At 38.7% G+C, this 15961-nt stretch overlaps 1 protein-coding gene across 1 annotated transcript in view; it reads right to left on the reverse strand.

The window, feature by feature from the left end:
- hecw1b (HECT, C2 and WW domain containing E3 ubiquitin protein ligase 1b) overlaps positions 1–15576 on the reverse strand; it is a 131304-nt gene extending 115728 nt beyond the window's left edge. Inside the window, exon 1 of the mRNA XM_066723374.1 lies at positions 15412–15576. The gene's annotated coding sequence lies outside the window, so the exon portion shown is untranslated. The remainder of the gene's footprint in view (positions 1–15411) is intronic.
- Positions 15577–15961: the final 385 nt, after the last annotated feature.

A 15961-nucleotide genomic window follows, 5' to 3' on the forward strand; every position in this document is an offset into this window, starting at 1 on the left:
CAATTCCGTGCGTGCCATTTTAATGGAAATCAGTTATTAATAAATGTGTGATTAGTCATGAGGTCTCTATGATTTATCTGAGAAGCAAACAAGGATTAACAAAGCTAATTACAGCTTGAAAGGCAGGTGGTGACAGCAGAAATAAACTTTGAAAGGAGGCAGCTCCAGTTATGTTGCATAATATTTTTCTGATGTTCTTGTTAGCTTTGCATTAGCTCGTATTGTCTGATGTTTTCAGAAATATAAATAGATTCCATCACAGACTCATGACTCTGATACCGCTCAGATGTTTCAACGTGATATGCTCTCAAAGCAATCTGGCTGTTCTATGTAAAGGCTTAAATAATCCAGACTAATGACATCATAGGCAAATTAAAAATTAAAAACTCAGCAAATGTCATTTCCAGTAATTTGCTAAGAATTAGATGTTCTGAAGAAACTTCACATTATGAATAATGCATTGCTCAGGATTTCTTTGCAGTTTGTACGGCACACTTGTTTCCATGGCAATACTGTGGTAAAGACGTGGATTCATTTTTGACACCGTGGCACAATTATATGATGGTAGGTATTGCTCAGAGCTCCTTCTCAGGGTGAACACGGTTTCGAAGGAGTGAAGTAATGCTACAAAAGGGCACAGCAAATGTACAGCAGAAGAGTTTGATAAAAGTACCAAGCTTGACACATTAATCTTAGATTGCCTCCATGAACAAATACAATACAGATGTGCCTGATGAGAAAGCAGACAACTCAAGACAACAACAAAACAACAAAAGACAACTTACCAGCCAAATACACAAGCCAGTCACGTTGTCTGCGTTGACGGGAATAAACTGTTTTGAAAATCATGCGGGAGGAACTAGAATGGACAAGAAAAGAAACCTGTCCTTAATAACTGTGGAAAGGGGAAAAACACAGTGAGATTACAACCAAAACAAAGGGCAAAACAAAAGCACTTGTTTTCTCTCGTTTTGATGCAATCCTACTTAATCGAATTCAATACTAACATAAGTAAAAGCATTCTTGTAGAGTCCTTTGTGAGGCCGCTACTTCTGAAGAAACATTCTCTTAATATTAATAAAATCACTTCCAGGCCTCCAGCATCAGCACTGCCTGTTCCTCACAGATCACATCTCATATTTGTCATGGCTGCTCAAATACTCTACAAAAGGTGGGGAGTTCAAATATGCCATCAATATATGTTATCCAGAAAAGCTGCCGTCAGAATATAAAACTTTCAGCCTGTTTTGTTGCCCTGTCAGTTTTGTGCAGCTGCTTTGTCCTTCACATTTTAATCACCTGTTTTCAGTCAGGCTGTTCTGAAGTCCTGTTTGGCTTCTAGAGTGGTAAGGATAAAGACGCATTCAAATAAAAGTCACACAATCCTGAAACCTTGAAAAACATTACACCTGGCCTTTTAGCAATGCTTCCATGCTAATACACTAACAGAAACTGATTTTTGAAACACACAATTAGTGTAACAAGTTATAATCCACTGGTGCTTCTATATGTAGACATTTAACTGAAAACGTGCCCTTCTGCTGAATACGTAAAAGGATAAGAAGTTCAAGGGAACAAAAAATGTTCATTAAACAAGGAAAAGGAAGTTCCTCGAATATTTAAGCACAATAGTTGCTGCTAGTGTATGAAAGTTCAACCCTAGCCCATGATATTCCCAATCCAACAGGTTTAATAGGCCACTGTTAAGTAATAAATTAATAATTTGAAATACTGAATTCTAAATCAATTGTGCTGGTTCTAGTAAATTCAGAAATGTAGACATAATTGGCAACAAACCCACCTGAACACCTGAATACACTTCAGCCTGCAAGAACTAGATTTCTGAATTGAATGGAAGTGACATGTATAATTAATGAATAACTTACATGGTGTTCCCAGTTAGAAATGGTTAATTTAGGTTCATGACAACCACAATCAGCTCCAATTAAATTAAACAATGGTATTGTGTACAGGTTACAGTTACAGTTAAGGAACTGTACACAAACAGAATTAACACTGCAGTTTCATTGCTTGTGGTGTGTTTGTTGCCACAAGACATTTAAAAAACATCAATTGAAAGGTCAAGCAAAGATTTTTAGATCAAAGGATGGGGTATAATAGTTTTGAATAGATATTGTAACTACCTTGTTCCCTCTAGGTGTCAGAACTGAATGCATTTTCAAAGGGTAAATAGTATGTTGGCCATAGTGACATACATATTTCTGAAACCGGGCAATTCATGTATGTGTGTGTGTGTGTGTGTCAAGGAGTGAAGGCGTGAGTGAGCATAGGAGTGGGGGAAGATGTTAAAAGCACTATTTATATATCATTATAACTGGGTTGCAATCTAGTACCCGTATTACAGATTAAGTCCCAGAGTTCCTACTGCGTTATTCATTTCTCCATCAAAGCAAGAGGGGGAGAGGGTGGCGGACGCTGTTTTCTCCGGTAAGAGCGGCGGCGGCGGGGGGGGGGATACGCAGTGCAATTTGTCCTGAATCTCCGTGCCGGAGCTCTTGTTTTAAGAGAAATACATGATCAATAAAAACCGAAGCCCCACTTTCACGTGAATGCGTCACTTTGCGTGTCAGAATGTCTGAATCCATGTGCGACACACACACTACCATATATTCTGCTATATAAACAGCATCACAATTAGAGCACCATTTACTTGCCTCACAAAACTCTGGTATTATTATTATTATATTGACTTTATTGCCACACTTTAATATGTGAATTATTCCATCAGAAAATGAACACATTTAGCGTTGTCAGGCTTTTATTCATGCTTAATGGATATTTGTGCAGAGCTGCGCGCTTGGGTTTATGTCGCGACTCTGAGCGCGGAACATTCGATCTCAACGGGAGACCAAACCCGAGTGCAGCGTTAATATCACTGTCTCTCACGATTATAACTCACTATTAAATCAATCGTACATGACCAAACATCAATATCCCCAATGTATGTAAAATACTTCTAGTTAAGACCTCATGTCAAACATTATCTTGTTCTCCCTTGTTTTTCTGCCCCTTCTACCGGTAACGTAAACACGCCGCGCTGACGCTCATGTGTCCGGCATTGCGCTGCAGGAGACATTTGTTCCGCCAGGCGGCACCGAAAATGTCGGTCACTCCACTTCTTTAAGGCAAAAGTCTCCGTGAACCAACTGTGATTGGACCCATACACTGCCACTCAATTTAACCCTGCACTGGTACCATGAAAAAAGTTACATTGACATGGGAGACCCCATGGTACCACAGCAGGAAAGTAGAGGGTTTCACCAAAACGGGTGTGTTGGTGCTAGATAAACGGTTCAGTAGAAATACAAATAAATCACATTAATTCCCTTTACCTCATGTTTTCAAAAGGCAAATCACTCAGCACCAAGCAGACACTTACATGAGAGATTAATAGACATTTCAGTTCAGTTAGAACCAGATGCACATTTGTATTGATGATTCTAATTTGATTATTTTATATCGGATTGTTGATATTTGTGTTTTGAAAAAGTTTCTGATTGATGTTTGGACTCCTAACCAATTTTCTACATTAAAAAAAAAAAAAAATCATTTCGGCCTACCAAAATCTGAAGAGTGCCTGCCCAAAGGGCTACAAGAGATTTTGAAATTTTGCAAGCCCTGACATGCTTAAAGCTTATATCTTTATTCTCCTGCCTTCTTACAGCACTGGCGTGTACATGTGTAGTCGACAGCTTTCTTTCACACCCTCCCTTTGAATATCTTTCAGTTGGTGATTTTGTTACTTGAATACATTTTTAATCAGTGAAGCGGCAGTCACAAATGTAGAGACCCCTGTTTCAAATCAGTGTTATCAACTGGATTCTTCAGGTTTCTCTAAGCGGAAGTAGTGACAACAAACTCTGAAAAGATGCCAACTGATAATCGAGTTTAGTTTGATAATACACAATATGTATTCTAGTAAATTAATCACCAAATAACATTGTTTCAAATGAATGGTGCTAAAAGATCCAACTGCAACCTGTAACATGAATGTGGGGCGCAATTCCTACATCAAGCAGTACAAATGTGGGAGAGACCGCCTTCCTCTATTCGGTTAGAGTTACAGGTGTGAGCTTTATTGTGACGCTGACATGTACAATTACTGCTGAAGGATGTGTCATTTAACCAAATGTAAATCCTGCGCTTACTATAATCTGTAATTAAATTGAAAAATTATATAGGTGACATAGGAAAAGAGGATTTTTATAAAGAAGGAACATAAGCTGATTTAATTTTAATTTTATTTAAACTGTGTGGGGAAGTGTGATAATACAACAAATTGCAAATCTCAAGATCTGATGTTTTTACATGATGGCTTTTAACTTTCTGATATTCTGTCTGTAAAATTCAAGAGAAAGACTTGATAGGAGACAGATTATGAAACAATATCAAACACATATGCATGATGGCTATCATTTGGATGGTAATGTCAGATACTGATTTCTTTCTTTTCTTTAAGTGTAAGTGTCTAAACTTTCCTCTACCTCACTGCTCACATTGTGACTGCATACACAGGTTGCTGATACAATCCAGTCTTCTGCCATGAGATGTAGGTAGATGCAGAAAAGCACAGTGAGAAATTAGCCAAACCTGAAAGAGTCTGTTGTAGTTTATGAATTCCCCTTGTTCTTCCCCCCAAGTCTTGAGTTCTATAAATCAAAATGTAAATCCAGGAGACGACAAACCAGTTTTAATTTACAGACATATTTATCTGTGTAATACCATACAATTCATGCTTATTGAATTTAAACTCTCAAAGGGTTCTCTTTCCAGTTTACAGGAAATCTACCACCTGTATGGATGGGTTTAATTAATTGATTAATTTGGCCACCATCAGCTCTTTGATCTAGGATGTATGTCTTGTATTCTTTATTATCTGGACGTCTGCACTTTTGTAATTCCTAATAAATTATCATTTGTATGTATGCTCAATTAAAATATTGTACTGTGTTGATGCACTTTTGTAATGCTTGTGTAAGCTGTAACTCGTCCAATTCATAAATAAATACATATTTTATTTAAGCATTTTCTCCCCATTCTAAACAAAAACCATACTGGATGTCCTTATACACCTAAGGTTTACTGAACTTATATGAAACTATGTTTTGCAATCGTATTCTATATTATGCCATACTCACTTCATTTAGTAAAATATATTATTGGATTGGTTACAAAATATAAAAACAGAACCGCCATGCTCAGCCCTTTTTTATTTATAGACAAAACTGTGAACTTCTCAACAAGCTCTTGAACTGTCTTACACACGACGAAGAGAAAACATGCGAGCTTTGCAAACAATGTAAACCTGGCTCAGCAGGACACAGTTATAAATAATGCAACATTCCCAAAACTTCAAACATAATCTCAAGAGTATCTGCATTCTTTCGTCCTGATTGTTTCTTGTGTAATTGTTAATTGGTCGTCAGCTACCAATGTGATTGTCCCCAACACACACGCAAACACACACCAACACTCACACAGAATTCTAAATCTATAGAAACCATTTTATATTCGAGTAAATGTTCATCTATTTTCAATAACCGCTTCAACCAGTACAGGGTCACTAACCCAGCATGTCATGTCTCCTGGTTTGTATATTAATAAAAACTGTATTCACTTTTACAACCTTGCTGCCTTTGGGAATAAAGAACAGTGATCCACAGCTTCACTCTAGTAATGTAGGTGGCTTTCCTGTGGAATTTACTTGTATGTGTTTTAATACTGTCTAAATGAAGAATAGTACAAACCTATAACACATTCATTCCAGAGGTTACATTTCACATACCTTGAAACATACATCAAAGCCTTGGCTATTCATTGAAACCACAAGTCTGTATAGCCTGCAGAAACTTTTAAAAATACAATAATTTTTCTAAAGTAACATCTCTATGCTACTGCACATCCTACAGATCAACAAGTAGAATCCCAAACAAAATACAGAAATGCATATACAGAAAAGCATATATATTAAAACTGATAACACATAATTTAAATGCCACAAAACTGGCCACATGTTGGTAAAGGTGTATATAAATTAAATGCCTGTAGATTTTATTTTAAAGCTTTGTTTTGCTGCTAACTTGTGTCATGACCTTCAATTTAGTAGTACGTTACTATGACAGACAGCCCTTAAACCCTGCTATTCTTCACCTATAACTGTTCATTTATTGACAAGCACTATACATTTTTCCCCAACACAGACTGACTGATACTGCTAATGTCCCAGAAAGGCTGCGACTCCACTATTACATAAAGAGATACATGTGAACATTGTGCTTTCTCGCTTCGAGCAAGAGGTTTTGAAGTACTGTTTTGCCGTCAATCCATTGTCAATTGTAATTGTGTTAGATCACATGATGGTTGCTGTCCTCCACTCTAACCATTACTGACCACGGTTCATAACACTTAGCCCCATAAACCTTGGCTCATGGCACTGAGCTGTGTCTGTCTGTGGCTCAAGGCTCTTTTGCGGTGCAGTACTGGACTGGAGACAATTAGCTCTGTAAACTGCACTGTGGTGGCTTAATCCCACCGTGTCGAACACTATGTCACCGAGGTCTTCATGTATTTTTGCCCTGTAACTACCTCTTTCAAATAAAGGAAATGTTTTGGGTTTCTTTCAACGAGTTGATTCATTATTTTCAAATGTGAAACTGCTCTGTGTTTTGTATCCATAGATCTTTGCATTATTTATTTTTAAAGTAATATTTAAAGTGAACGTTTTATTCTGATACTGGAAAGGGCATTCAAATAGGGTTACTACGAAAGGGTATAACTAAAAGAAATATGTTTGAAAGTCAACAGTAGTCGATCAGAGGGGCTATAAACTATTACAGAAAAGAAGGTGCTAATAACAGAGAAAGGTAACAATGAGATTATTCTCAAGACAGCAAAGATATGTCATTCATAGGCTGAAGTATTGAACCTTTTCCGGGAAACTGATAAGATGTATTATATTGGATTTTGATCCATTCATGTTTTATAAAAGCTTTTAAAGATTTTCCCTTTGCCCTGTATATTTGTAAAAGTATTGATGGACATGTTTCCTCATACATCTGCCTTTCGGGATCTTGGTACATAACCCATCAGAATATTTTGGCCCAAAACTTTGTAATTGTGGTGCGCTGACAGACTTTCTTGAATTCAATGATTCCCTAATGTCAATACAATGAAACTGCTTTGAGTCCTGCATCTATTGACATGCTTAACATTCTTGTTTCAAACACATAATTATTTCAAATGTTTCTGTAATGCTCCTTCATTATATGTTAGCAATACAGTATAATACCAGCTCTCATGCTCATCAACAACTTTGAGATGGTGTTCTCTGGGAAATAAAATGCTATTTGATTATGCCAACATTGAGCACTTTGTAAATTAATCTCTCAGCGCATAATCAAGTCACATAACTCAACTAACTAAATCAAGTCGCATAAATATCCAGCAATTCCTCTGTCTCTTACAATAAAACATATCGCTGCTCTTTTAATACAGCCTCTACAACAGCTCAGCAGGAATATATGCTAGCTATGAGAAAGCAACTGACTCTAGCATGATACTATCTGATGACTGGTAATGTATTGTGTTAGTATGGAGCCCCAGAAATGACCAACAATGGAAATAAAATGAATTATGAAATAAATTCCTGGGCACAGATTATTAATTTCAAATTCAAGATAATTTGGTAAACCATTCCCACAAATTAGACACTCTTTGGGGCAAAATGCGTAACACATGCATTTCTGTTCAGCAAAAACTATATAAAACATGGGTGGGATTTGATACCCGTTCAATATAACTCCTGTTAGTTTGCAGATCAATGATGATCTCACAGGTGACTGTCATCAACTGTTATCAAGATACTTTGCCTAACCTATGTAAGTGGCATACACATACCTCTGTCCCTAATTGAAAACATCCATGACATACACCTATCAGACATAACATTATGACCACTGACAGGTGAAGTGAATAACACTGATAATCATGGTACCTGTCAGTGGGTGGGATATTTTATTCAGCAAGTGAACATTTTGTCCTCAAAGTTGATGTGTTAGAAGCAGGAAAAATGGGCAAGCATAAGGATCTGAGTGACTTTGACAAGGGCCAAATTGTGATGGCTAGACGACTGGGTCAGAGCATCTCCAAAACTGCAGCTCTTGTGGGGTGTTCGCGGTCTGCAGTGGTCATTACCTATCAAAAGTGGTCCAAGGAAGGAAAAGCGGTGAACCGGCGACAGGGTCATGGGCGGCCAAGGCTCATTGATGCACGTGGGGAGCGAAGGCTGGCCCGTGTGGTCCGATCCAACAGACGAGCTACTTCAGCTCAGATTGCTGAAAAAGTGAATGCTGGTTCTGATAGAAAGGTGTCAGAACACACAGTGCATCGCAGTTTGTTGCGTATGGGGCTGCGTAGCCGCAGACCAGTCAGGGTGCCCATGCTGACCCCTGTCCACTGCCGAAAACACCTACAATGGGCACGTGAGCATCAGAACTGGACCACGGAGCAATGGAAGAAGGTGACCTGGTCTGATGAATCACGAGTTCAAGGTGTCAATCCAATCGAGCATCTGTGGGATGTGCTGGACAAACAAATCCGATCCATGGAGGCCCCACCTCGCAACTTACAGGACTTAAAGGATCTGCTGCTAACATCTTGGTGCCAGATACTACAGCACACCTTCAGAGGTCTAGTGGAGTCCATGCCTCGACGGGTCAGGGCTGTTTTGGTGGCAAAAGGGGGACCTACACAATATTAGGCAGGTGGTCATGATGTTATGGCTGATCGGTGTATACTGTGTTATTACTATAATAATTGAATGTGTGCCTATAAAAATGTAGGAGAACGTTTCTTCTTAAAAGTAAAATACAAATAATTGGAAATAAATAATAAATAATGGTAAGATGTGCAAATGTCTCATTCAAGGGTCTCTAAACATACAGGAAAAAAAATGAATACAGAAAGTTGGTACAACGACTGTTTACTTATCTGTATCATTACCTTAAACAATAAAATATTGATAAACACACTGGACAGGCCATAGTTACAAATGAAATGGTAAAATGGTAAAATAGCATTTGCACGTAGCCTATGTACAAATGACAGGGAAAGTTCAGAGGGAGAGCGAAAGTCCAGAACTTTCCACAGGCTGATGAATGTATGGTAAAAATAAAAAATAATGGACCCAGCTATAAAACAAATAAAAGAGATACAAACAGCATACAAATTAAGCACAGTGGCTTTCAAGCAACAGAACTCTGATCAATAAAACTGAACAGAAAAGGTGCAGGATGGTTTAACTGCATTCAAACTGAAACCTAAAACTAAAAGTGAGCTGAGGAACTCTGCTATGAAACTGACCCCTAGACAAACTGTCAATGAATCAATCAGTCACTCAGCCAGTCGATCACTCCCTAGGAGACATCTCTGCAGCCTTCTAATTAAGGACAGCTGGAAGAGAGCTCCTATTTAATTGAAGCCATTTATTTTGGTGACATGCTCATAAAAAAAGCTACCTGCAAGTTAAAGCAAAAAATGTCCATGTCTTTACTAGCCATAGGAGGCACAATTAAATGCCAGTCTTTAGTGTGGCGAATCCTATTGTGGCTTGCTACTTAAAGGAAAAACAACCCTGACCATTAATCAGCCTCTAATGGAAATTACACTTGAATCTTGAGTCAAAGTTGAAAGCTGTAAATGTTAATGTTTATTTACCTTCTAATGTCAAGCTTTGCATTCTGAATTTGCACAACAATATTACCAGAATGACTTTGCCATGCACTGCAGCATGAACATTATTATTATTATTATTATTATTATTATTATTATTATAGTGCTTATATCATATATTATTATATTTCCCATTTGGATACAATTATTTGATGACAGCCAAAATGGGATACTGGGATGCTGTAAAGCATAAATGGGAATGGGAATAATATTTGTCACAGGAGAGCCATGAAGGATTGCCTTTTCCAACCGGCCAATCAGAATCCTTAATGCAAACTGAGTATCCAAGACGGGCTTGTATGGACTCCACTACTGTGTTTTCAAATTGGACAGATATTGGTTGTGTAGCCTGAATGTCCTATACTCCCCCTTTGAGGATTCTGAACAGGAATGTCCCCCTTGAAAAATGTGAGACACCCTATAAATTATGGCTAGAATAATTCTGATAGGTATAGCAGATTTTCAGACATCACAGGTTTGAGGAAACTAAGCACAAGATTTTTAGATTTCATAATTTCACAGGTAGCTGATATTATTAGCAGCTGCAGCCAGTACTTTTATCAATAATTTGGCAAGATCTTCTTTCAAGATATTCCCCTCCTTGCAATACATTAAGTATACTGTTTAGTACTCCACATAAATAATGAATTATTTGTAGTAGGCCAAGGCAAATGTGATACTCCTATTCTTTAACCACAGCACACAAAAAAAGCGGTCTTCTGCTGCAGCTCCAATTAAATACATAAAGTAATGATTGGATTACTGCAAGTCCTGCAACGGAATGGAAGACCCAAGGTTACAGCTACAGACCGTATTTACGTATTATTCTTGCAGTAAGTAACCTGTCCTATTAACACAAGACAAGGATGTATCTTGAAGTATAAATTCACACACTGGACTAACTCCAAGTTAGACGTCAGTGATGACAGACCCTTTTTCTTGTCACTGATTCTACACAAGCCAGTTTCTGCCACTCTGTAAGAATGGTGGGTTTTGGCCTTGGGCTGGTTATTAACACATGGAGTGATGAAGTGTGTGATAAAGGAGGAACAGCAGAAGAATGAAACAGTCACAGAGAAGGATAGAATAAATGATAGGGGGGGAAATGTAAACAAATGAGATGTAAAAAGAAGAAAAGCATAAAATGGTCCACTTTGATACAGAAACTCACATTTCAAGGGACGATGCTAATGAGCTCTTTCATAGGATGCTCAGAGGTGCACTGTTCAGAATCCAGACAGCTTTGGAACATATGTGGAAGGGTTCTAGCACAGAACTGCATTAAACCACTAATTTGCATATCAAACCCCTGCCATTCCCCTTCATTTGCATGAGGTCGAGTGTTTTATTTTGTAAAACACATTGAGCACATGGAAGAGAAAACAGGAACCAGGACATTTTAATTGTAATGGAACTAACTTTATCAAGGAGATTTCAAATACACATGGAAATTAAACTCCTTGATTTAGACCTTTCTGCAATATGGTCCCAGAATGCCTCAGTCATCTATACATAATATTCAGCATATCCAATGTGCTAACTTAAAAAATAGGCAGAAAAAACATGTGCTTATTCTCTGCATACTTTGGGGTACTACTGGGGTAATATTATAGATCACCTAAACAAACTGCATCACATTAAACACCATTACCAGTACGATAAAGGAAGTAGATAGATGTGTTTCAGTACAATACCTAATATTTTTAATTTCTATACTTAACTTATCTCATTTGACTGCATTTATAAAATATCTTCTTGTTTTCTCTGACCATTCCAAGTATACTAAAAAAACAAGTTGTTTGGGTTTTCTTTTCTATTTGACCTTAAAGGGTCATTATTGCTCTAAAAAAGAATTTCAGCGGTAAAGATATACCAGAAAATCTGTTATATTAAGTTAGGAAAAGGAATATGCTATCCATATTTTATTAACGTTGCATTAGCAACACATAGGGAAGTATAGTGCTATTTCTGTCAGAATCCTGCTATTTTCACTGTAAGTGTTATATATTTTATGTACGGGCCATCTAAGGGGAAGATCATGACCGTGTTTAATACAATGTGGCGGTGACTTGAAGTATTCATTTTCAGATGCATCAGAGTATTAAAAAATATTGCTTTCAATAAGTGCCTGGTAAAACCTGTTTTTTTAGGCAACACTTTTACCCTTTCTGTTACTAAGTGGCTGCAAAGCAAAAAGCAACACAAATATTTTTTTCTTTTTCAAAATGAAGCTCAGTCTTGTAAGAAAATGTAATTTTCATGTAATTGTTTTTTTTTCTTTTTTTACCTCACTGTAAACATTGAACCAACTGAGATGTGAGTTAATTAATTTAACTGCCACTGTGATTAACCAGCTCAACACATGAAAGTTCAAATGCTTTTAGGTCTTTCATAATCCTTTTATCATCTGATAACCAGCCACTTTGATCAATAATCAAGGCCATGACCAAATTTCCAATCATTTCCCATTTTAATACATTATTCAGGTCAGAAAAAAAGAGCTCAGACGAAGATGCACTATTTTAACATTGATCAAATCTGCTGAGTTTGTCATATTTTCTGTCTTCCTGTGAGTCAACCTCTTTAGGTAATTGAAAAGTTACTTTAAATCAACTTTATATGAGGAAGATGAATTTGAAACAGTGCACTCTGGAAAGAGACAAACTTGTACTGTGCATGCGGCTGACATGTTATCAGTCTAGAAGGTCAACATTTAAAGAACAGATTCTGCTCATTTAACAGCCGTGTCTGAACAATCACACCACTAGTGGAAAACTGAAATCTGATTAATGAATCATGAAAAAAAATTAAATAATGTTGCAGCCACAGAGCTGGTGGGTCTACAACATTTTGGAATGGCCAAAGAAGATCTCAGCTTATGTTAAATATGGACATTAATCTCATCAGTTGTGCTCAGTCTAAAACACAATCTGGAACGGTGAACGTTTAAGCGTGGTAAGGTGTGCACTTGTATCTTATTATTATTAATAGTGAATCTGCTGTCTTCTAATCAAGGTGTTTCCTTGTTTTCTGTTTGCTGTGTGCAATCAGATGTGATTTGAGGAGAGATACCCATGCAGGTGTAATTGTCATTCAGTTCAATCGTCATGATATGCAGATGCTATGTCAGCAGTCAGACTTCAGATTCAGCTGGCTGTCCCAGTCACACAGCTGAGCCCCTGATCCACAAATGACTGACAAACCTACTACACCGAAAGACAACTCCCCAGCGGGTTTGTGCTCTCTGTGGGTGAGATATCACAGTGACAAGCTCATATACACAATGCGCAGAAGGTTGGCTTTATTGCATTTCTTAGCAGGCACCCATATCAGATCATAACCAAAAACATCTGAATTACAATTGATCGATTACTAAATGATATGGCACAAGTACACTTATGAATGCGGGCCATCTTTCAACAACAATGAAAATGTAACTGTATCGTAACTGTGATTGTACTTGATGGCACTGGCAGAAAACTGTAATTATAAATTAAGCCACTGAAATTGTAACTGCTGCCAGATCTGCTGAATTGTAACTGTTGGAAAGGCAGTAAGGGGTAAAAATAGTCACCAGCTTAAAACAATGTATAGAAAAGTATTATCGTATACAATGCAAAAATATTTTCACAGTGAATTGGCACAAGCTGAAGTAGGAATTCCTTTATTAAAGCACATTGGTTTTGTTCGTTTTTAAATCTATAAAATATGGGGGGGGGGGGTGAATAAACTATAAAAATACAATGTTGTCAATTGATCCTGCGCACATCCTCTCTGACAATAAACTCTGGTCGAAATATCTGAAGCTGCACGTAAAGACTCAATCCACCCCTTTTGTTATAATGGGAAAATTCTAAAGAAAAAGCAAATTCCATTCAATAATCAGCTACACGGACGTTCTTGTGATATCAGAAATGACATTTAATTACAGCATGAGTGAGTACTGCAGGACTACATGAGAAGCACAATGAGAGACGTATGGCATATATTGGAATTACAGTCCTTTGTATACTTAAAGTAGGAAGGCAGTGTTACTGTGTGCCTAAACTGTTAATGGTTTACTGAACACAGACAGACTGATACATACAGAGAGATGCCCAATACAAACATGACTGCGCTGCCGACAGATAGAGCTGCACTATGTTCTACTACTTATTGAATAGAAACACAACATTGCCTTTTTGGCCCCTATAGCAGTACTTTACTTCCCTGTGGCATTATTTATGTACCACAGGCCTAAACACTATTCTGTACCAAAAAAATAATAATAATAATCATACCAAATTCACTCACACCAATACACATTTACATCTATAGTTTCACACTTGTTGTTTGTTCCATTGTATTAACCGTAATGGAGTGTAAGGTGTTTTTATCACATCTCTCTGCATCTCTTGGTAGAGCACAATGACTCAGGGTTTTTAAATGAAGCCAGCATATTCAAGCAAAATAGAAAATAGGAAGCCTAATCATATAATTCACTCAATTAACCAGACACAACCTGACACTTGCCCTAGTTATATATCCCACACCTTATACCAATGTGCAGAGCAATACAGTGTAACAGTGCTGTATTAATAAAAAAAAAATCAGTGACATTATCCTGTCTTAACCCTACCTCAGCCATATCATATATTGGTTGATATATATTTGAAAAACGTGTCAGTGGAAACATTTAAGAGTAAGCACTGCAATCATATGGATTGTCATGGCATATCCAGGTTGCATCTTCTGGGACATCTGAGGGGCTGCAATTTAGGTCTTGGTAATTGTCTCCCTATCCTTGTTTTGGGAATTACCAGGGGCGAACAATAAAAGAAGGTGCTCCTGGGGAAAAGGGGTGGGGGGTTGGGCTGCTGGGAGTCCAATTGTTCGTTGTGGGGACAGTCAATGCTGAAGCCAGCAAAATAGGCGTGCTGCAGATGTGAGCAGCACAGGGGATCACTGTCACACGGACGAAGATGCAGGCTCTGGATGCTGCAGCGTCATGTTAATCCAGTTGTCGTGCCGTCTGTATGGCGCTGCATGTCCACCGATATCCTAAACACGCGCTATATATCCAAAAACACAAGATGCATGCTCCGAAACATGCAATCTGACATGCACCCGATTCTTCGGAGAATCACATCCATGCGTTCACAACGACCTCGTCAAACTTTCAGTTTTGCGCCGAGAAGACGACGTGCTTGCTCCAGTAAGATGCAGCGGTCAGTGCGGCAGCTTCCAGGCATCTTTTCATCCCGTGGATTGTGTCGGGAACAACTGGTTTGATCCCTGTCAGTCCCGATCACCGGTGCAGTTTCTATATGGACCACTGCCGATATTGCATGTACTGGAGGGGGCCATTTCTGCAACAGGATTACAGCTCTCGCAAAACCCCAACACAAAGAAATAAATACTGGCAGGCACCCTCTTCCCAGTCATGGGTGGGGGGGGGGGGGGGGGGTTACTGACAAGCCAGCTGCCTGCATGGGACGTGGACTGTTAATATGTTTCTATCATAGATCTTTTCACACAAACAAGTACTCATTTTAATCGCAAATAAAGCCGTTTGCCGCAACAGACATGCATTCCCTGATGCCATCGCTGTGCCGCACTGCACGGCGGGCGCTCACACACACTAACACGTTCATCTCTCGGGGTGCACAGGGCACGGCTTACCTGGGATAAAATCACCTGTGTGTGAATCATCCTCCAAAGGAAGACGCTTACATCCCAAACGTGCTGTTCCTGCCCAGGGGGAGTGAGGTTTTCACAAAGCCCATATTCACCAGGAATATCCCAGCACAGACAGCGCACAGTGAGACCGTGCAGCGGCAGCTACTACATCCCCCTTCCCGTCCTCCTGCCTCTCTCTGGGTACCAGGCGGCTCCAGCCAATGGGGAGCCGCGTCTTTGCATATTGACTCCTGCAGTCCCGCCTCCGTGCTCCGTCTCTTGTACTATCGCACTGAAACTGGGACGTTTCCTCCTCCGATCCCCTCCCCTCCGATCTGTGCAGCCCTCCTAAGAGCTCAGGAGATACCTGTGCAAAAGACCTTTCGGGTTGTTTTTCTCTGTTTTCCTTTCTGTGCATCAGTGTGCATGCAGAGGCGTATAAAGGTGTGTGCCATGCATAAGCAAATGATAAAAGCATGCATGATGAAAGAAAGCTCAGTGGCAAATAAGAAAAGTAAAGCAATCAAGATTTGTTTGGGGTGTTCTAATTATG

The sequence above is a fragment of the Amia ocellicauda genome, chromosome 2 (assembly GCF_036373705.1).
Source record: "Amia ocellicauda isolate fAmiCal2 chromosome 2, fAmiCal2.hap1, whole genome shotgun sequence".
Lineage (NCBI taxonomy): Eukaryota > Metazoa > Chordata > Actinopteri > Amiiformes > Amiidae > Amia > Amia ocellicauda.